Raw genomic sequence first — 7,393 nt, 5'->3', positions numbered from 1 at the left:
GAGTTATCAAACTTTTTAATGGTCTGTACAGTCAATGAAAAATGGTTGTGCAACAACAACCTTAGTTTCTCTGAGGACAAAACCTTTCACTATCTCCACATGTACCATCAGTGTAAGAGTAAGCACACTAGCTCAGATGTACATGTAGACCAGAATTTAGACCAAAAATTTGCCTGCAAGAGTGCGTGAATAAACAGGACAAGCACATGATACTCACCTGAATATTATTCAAACCTCCAATTGCATTTTGTTTGAAAATTCCATATGCAATTTACCATGAGTATCTGTGACTGATGGATCCCAATTTAGATGATGTCATTATGTTCTTACGTAGTTTCTGTGCTCTTTTTTGCCTTATTTTCAGTGAGTTGTTTTGCCGATTAAATGATGAATTCCTGATAGTAATAGCAATGCCATGTTTTGTTCTTTACTGTGTTGGAGATACACAGTTATTTTAGAATGAACCATGGATACATATTGTGAATTAAGCATAAAAATGCACTTGGGAATCTTCCACACAAAGAAACAAGGTTCAGAACCAGAGGAAACATAACAGGTGTCAAACCCATGGAACACATGGACAAAGGCTGTTTTAAGTGTGCCAAGGCTTACTAAATCTCTGAAAGCCACATTCAGCCTCAGAAATCCATGAGTCATAGATGTTTGGCGGTCACAGGAAAACAGGAAAGAGTTGTCAAACACAACATGGCAAATTTATATTCCTTTGACATCTGCTTTTGGTCATTGCTCATTTCTTCAGTTGTCTTTTCCTAGCTCCCTGTTCCTCTTAATTTTATGGATATGTAACACAACTCTCTTCAGTCATCCTTCCAAAATGAAGAATTCTTACTTGGCTATTGCTCACACAAAAGCTGATTTATTCCTTTCACCACCTGTCTTATCCTCCTACAAGCCTTTAGAGTTTTACAGCTTTTTTAATATGTAAGAAACAAAACACCCAGTAGTCAAGATACATAAAAATCACTGATTAATACAGTGGAATAACGACTCTTGTCCTTTTTGTACTATGCCATTTTCCTAATCACTCCCAAAACCTGGTTGCTTTTTATCTGTTAGTAATACACTTCTAACCAATAGGTATTTTCTTTGATCATAACCCCTCCATATAAATGGATATTTTTATACATGAAATTAGGATTGTTTTTCTACCAGCTATTCCATTATATTTATCTATTCATTTTCATCATCCTGCTCTTTACTAACTTGAATAACTTGGTATCATCCCTCTTTATTGCTCACTGCTCATTCCTTTTAACACATTTTCATATAAACAAACCCAAAATCCTTCCTTCTGCAAAAATAAGATAGTGGCAACCTTATTTAGGTTGCCCACATATATAAATATACCTAGGATGACAAACGGGGATAGACAAACCCATCCAAGAGCAAGGAGAACCAAAACCACTGTTCAACAAATTTTCAGACAAGTGTGTTACTGACAAGTTGTTTTAGCTCATTTATGCAATGGGTTCATGCATAATAGAGTGATTTTGTTCCACTGGACATATTTTATTATTGCTCTTGTAACATTGACGTTTAGGATAATTACTCATGATGGGCATAATGCATTGTAACTAGACTAATTTGGAGTATTTCTGGAAATAAGAATTTATGTTTTTAGAGAATATTAATTGAAAATACAAATTTTTTGAAAAAGCCTTCTCAGCTGGACACTGAAAATGCAAGTTAACTAATATGTGCTTAAAAGCATTAAGAACATAAAATCACCAAGCATTATAAAGTACCTCAGAACTCACAAGGCCAAGTTTTATGAGATTCATATCAACCTGAAATGAACTAAAGTCAGAACACATTGGATCACCATACAGGAAATGGCACAGAAACATATATTGAACAGATCAGGTAAAAATGACGTAACGGAGCCAGAAGTAGGTGAAGGTTTAACTCATACCCCTTCTGCAGAGATTAACAAACATAATGACAACATGTTACCATCCAGCCTTTTCCCCTCTTCTCAATACTCTTGACAAGAGCCACCAAACAGTCAAGAACAGCAGAGGTCTTGAGACATACTTAAAACGGGAATTTTCTCTGAGAACATCCTGTCAGCAAATCCTCAGTACATTCTGCTCAATTTACAAGATGATCCTGACGTGGAAATACCAGGCTAACTCTGACAGATCAGAAAACTGGAAAGAATGAATCTAACCTTTCACAGACACAGGCACAAATCACACTGCAATGTCAAGATCTGACCTTGGACTACTTGAAAATAGGAAACACATGCAAGCGAAGGAGAAATTTATTTAACAGGGGATAACCACACACACACAAACACTGAAGATCTGTCTCCAACAGCAGATCAGGGCAAGACATCGGGCAACTGATTGTGCACCTTAATGAGTAACTTAGGCATTTATTACATCTGTCTACGTTCATGGGAAATATTCCATTCACATGGCACAGGAACTTGGAAGCATACCATTTACCATATGCAAGTGCATGACAAATCACTCCATAACCATTCTCTACCTAAAAGGTTAAAGAAAAATGATTATTGCAAATTTCAGTTAACCAGCTATATTTTAAGATAGCTTAATGTAAATTATGTAGTTTTCCTTTTTCAGTCTCAGAAAATTATGATAAACAGCCCACATTAGCTTTTTGGGAAATATTTTCATAACAGGCTGTTAAAAAAAAAAAAAAAAGAAAGAAAGAAACACAAAAAAAAACCTTGAGAAACAAATCTGCACATTTTTTCAAGTTCTATGAATGACCGAGCATCATTATTCCCAAGTTAGCCCACTATAACAAAAATGACAAATGACCACTGAAATTTGTCTGAGTGAACTACACACCTTTAGTGAAGGGCAATTGTGGTGCCAGATATGTAGTAAAACAATATTTGGCAAGATAGATACTACACTTGTCAACTTGCCCAGGATCCAGGATTTCACCTTTAACCTTTATGGTGACTGTTACATTCATCGTCATTGCCTCTGCCCCTCTGTGACCATTAAATCACAGAATCACAGAATCACAGAATTTCTAGGTTGGAAGAGACCTCAAGATCATCGAGTCCAACCTCTAACCTAACACTAACAGTCCCCACTAAACCATATCCCTAAGCTCTACATCTAAACGTCTTTTAAAGACTTCCAGGGATGGTGACTCCACCACTTCCCTGGGCAGCCTGTTCCAGTGCCTCACAACCCTTTCAGTAAAGAAGCTCTTCCTAACATCTAACCTAAAACATCCCTGGCGCAACTTAAGCCCATTCCCCCTCATCCTGTCACCAGGCACATGGGAGAACAGACCAACCCCCACCTCACTACAGCCTCCTTTAAGGTATCTGTAGAGAGCGATAAGGTCGCCCCTGAGCCTCCTCTTCTCCAGGCTGAACAAGCCCAGCTCCTTCAGCCGCTCCTCGTAGGACTTGTTCTCCAGGCCCCTCACCAGCTTCGTCGCCCTTCTCTGGACCCGCTCAAGCACCTCGATGTCCTTCTTGTAGCGAGGGGCCCAAAACTGAACACAGTACTCGAGGTGCGGCCTCACCAGAGCCGAGTACAGGGGGACGATCACCTCCCTAGCCCTGCTGGTCACACTGTTTCTGATACAAGCCAGGATGCTGTTGGCCTTCTTGGCCACCTGAGCACACTGCTGGCTCATATTCAGCCGACTGTCCACCATCACTCCCAGGTCCTTCTCTGCCTGGCAGCTCTCCAACCACTCATCTCCCAGCCTGTAGCTGTGCTTGGGGTTATTGCGCCCCAGGTGCAGGACCCGGCACTTGGCCTTGTTGAACTTCATGCAGTTGACCTCAGCCCATCGGTGCAGCCTACCCAGATCCTCCTGCAGAGCTTTCCTACCCTTGAGCAGATCGACACATGCGCATAGCTTGGTGTCATCTGCAAACTTACTGGGGGTGCACTCAATGCCCTCGTCCAGATCATTGATGAAGATGTTAAAGAGGACCGGCCCCAGCACCGAGCCCTGGGGGACGCCACTAGTGACTGGCCTCCAACTGGACTTGACTCCATTTACCACGACTCTTTGGGCCCGGCTATCCAGCCAGTTTCTAACCCAACGAAGCGTGCGCCAGTCCAAGCCAAGAGCAGCCAGTTTCTTGAGGAGAATGCTGTGGGAGACAGTGTCAAAAGCCTTGCTGAAGTCAAGGTAGACCACATCCACAGTCTTTCCCTCGTCCACCCAGCGCATCACTTTGTCATAGAAGGAGATCAGGTTCGTCAAGCAGGATCTGCCTTCCATAAACCCATGCTGACTGGGCCTGATCGCCTGGTGGCCCTGCAAGTGCCGCATGATGACTCTCAAGAGGATCTGCTCCATGAGCTTCCCTGGCACTGAGGTCAAACTGACAGGCCTGTAGTTCCCCGGGTCAGCCCTCCGGCCCTTCTTGTAGATGGGCATCACATTTGCTAGCCGCCAGTCAACTGGGACCTCCCCCGATAGCCAGGACTGCTGATAAATGATGGATAGGGGCTTGGCCAGCTCCTCTGCCAGTTCTCTCAGTACCCTTGGGTGGATCCCATCTGGCACCGTCGACTTGTGCACATCCAAGTGCCGTAGCAGGTCACCAACCAGTTCTTAGTGGATGGTGAGGGCCACATCCTGCTCCCCATCCCCTTCCACCAGCTCAGGGTACTGGGTATCCAGAGAACAACCGGTATTGACGCTAAAGACTGAGGCAAAGAAGGCATTAAGCACCTCTGCCTTTTCCTCATCTCTTGTAACTAAGTTTCCCCCCACATCCAGTAAAGGATGGAGATTCTCCTTAGTCCTTCTTTTTGTGCTGGTGTATTTATAAAAACGTTTTTTGTTATCTTTAACGGCAGTAGCCAGATTGAGCTCCAGATGAGCTTTGGCCTTCCTAATTTTGTCCCTGCATAGCCTCGCTACATCCTTATAGTCCTCCCTAGTGGCCTGCCCACTTTTCCAAAGATTATAAACCCTCTTTTTTCTCCTTAGCTCAAGCCACAATTCTCTGTTGAGCCAGGCTGGTCTTCTTCCCCGCTGGCTCATCTTTGGGCACATGGGGACAGACCGCTCCTGTGCCATTAGGATTTGCCTCTTGAAGAGCTCCCAGCCTTCCTGGACCCCTCTGCCCTTTAGAACCGCCTCCCAAGGAACTCCACCAACTAGTGTCCTGAGCAGCCCAAAGTCAGCCCTCCGAAAGTCCAATACAGTGGTTTTACTGGTCCCCTTCCTGGCCTCGCCAAGAATAGAGAACTCCACCATTTCATGGTCACTCTGCCCAAGACAGCTCCCGACAATCACATCCTCCACCAGTCCTTCTCTGTTTGTGAAGAGAAGGTCTAGCAGGGCACCACCCCTGGTAGGTTCACTAATCAGCTGCATCAGGAAGCTATCTTCCACTTTCTCCAGAAACCTCCTGGACTGCTTTCTCTGGGCTGTGTTGTGCTTCCAGGATATGTCAGGGAAGTTGAAGTCCCCCACAAGTACAAGCGCTGAAGATTTCGCAACTTCTGTCAGCTGCCTGTAGAACTCCTCATCCGTCTCCTCATCCTGTTTCGGTGGTCTATAGCAGACCCCGACCAGGACACTAGCCTTGTTGTCCCTGCCGATCCTAACGCAAAGGGACTCGACCTTGTCATTCCTAGCCTCGAGTTCTACAACATCAAAAGACTCTCTAATATAGAGAGCCACACCACCACCCCTTCTGTGCTGTCTGTCCCTTCTGAAGAGCTTATAGCCAGGCATCGCAGCACTCCAGTCATGAGAGTGGTCCCACCATGTCTCCGTGATGGCAACCAAGTCGTAGCCTGCCCGCTGCACGATGGCTTCCAGCTCCTCCTGTTTGTTAACCATGCTGCGTGCATTGGTGTAGATGCACTTCAGCTGGGCCTTTACCTTATCCTCCGGCCTTGCCATTGTTCCCCCTGGCACAGCCCCAACAATCCTTGCTTCAGCCCCATCCCCCTTCTTACCTAGTTTAAAGCCCTCTCAATGAGCCCCGCCAGCTCCTGGCCCAGGATCCTTTTTCCCCTAAAGGATATGGTCCCGTCTACTGCCATCAGGCCGGGTGCTGAGTAAATTGCCCCATGGTCAAAAAACCCAAGATTTCTTCGTTGGCACCAGCCCCAGAGTCACGTGTTTAACAGGTGTGCTTTCCGTGTCCTCTCCGTACCTCTCCCTGCCACCGTAGGGATGGATGAAAACACCACCTGTACTTCCACTCCGTCCACTAACCGTCCCAGTCCCCTAAAGTCTCTTTTGATAGCCTTCAGGCTTCTCTCTTCAATGGTGTCACTGCCTGCCTGGACTATCAAAAGAGGATAATAATCAGAGGGGCGTACCAGGTTGGGAAGATCCTCCATATGATTGAAGAGCTTTTATAAAATCACGAGGAGCAATGGAGGCATCCCTCAAGATACTGTAGCTTTATAGTCAGGATTTCCCTTGCAGTGTGAGCAATACAAAAATGAATCTTTCAGGCAATAGATTGTGAATTTCCCATATCCTCAGACAGCCTATATTTTGCACTGTCTGCAGAGTTTATCATTCATTGTCGTTTGACACATCTGACGTAAGATTATACCAGATTTTTCTAACAAGAATTTGTCTAAGTGAAAACATGTATCAGCTACCCTTTCTTTCTGCCCCTTATGAACACTCACATTAAAGTTTCTGCATTTCTTTTTGATACATGTAGAGGTTTGGGGTATACCCACCGCATTTGCAATACATTCAGCAAGTAGCTGAACCATTAAGGAGTTCCTGATTCAAACAGTAACCCTGGCAATAGTATCGATAGCTCATATTTCTATTAGAGTTGCATTTACTCATATTTTTGCTTTTTCTAACATAAAAAGAATAGAAATCAAGTTCATCACAATTTCTCTAAGCCTGCCTATCCACAGGAAATTGTTCCTCAAACCAAAGTTTGCAAGTTGTTACTTGACTGTGAGAAGGTGAAGTAACTAAAAACTTGGCTAATTTTAAAAGATGTTATTAAAGCTGAATTGTTCAAACAATCTGGACTTCTGCAATTTATCACATAGTTTATATGACTAAAATGATTTATCTACCTATAACAAAGTTCATAGTTCTGTCCAAAATAGCTGTTGTTATCCACAGAATTCATCTCATGCAGAGCCCTAAAACCTCAATGAAAGAAATATTTGAACAATAATTTAAGAGGGGATTAGTGCAGCTAATTCACCTTCAACTGTTCACCTGTTAACCTTACTACTAAAGGCAGTAAAATAATTTCAAATTTAAAACTTTGCTTTGTAAAGGGAAGTCAACACAAAGTTAATCAGAGAGCAGTAAAACAGTAGATGTTATAATGGGAAGAGATTCAGAGAATTTCATGTTAAGAGTCATAAAATAAAATGACAAACCATTATCATTCATCTCTGTAATAACTGCC

Source organism: Anas platyrhynchos, chromosome 1, assembly GCF_047663525.1.
Source record: "Anas platyrhynchos isolate ZD024472 breed Pekin duck chromosome 1, IASCAAS_PekinDuck_T2T, whole genome shotgun sequence".
Taxonomy (NCBI): Eukaryota; Metazoa; Chordata; class Aves; order Anseriformes; family Anatidae; genus Anas; species Anas platyrhynchos.
Note: the sequence above shows the minus strand (reverse complement) of the source record.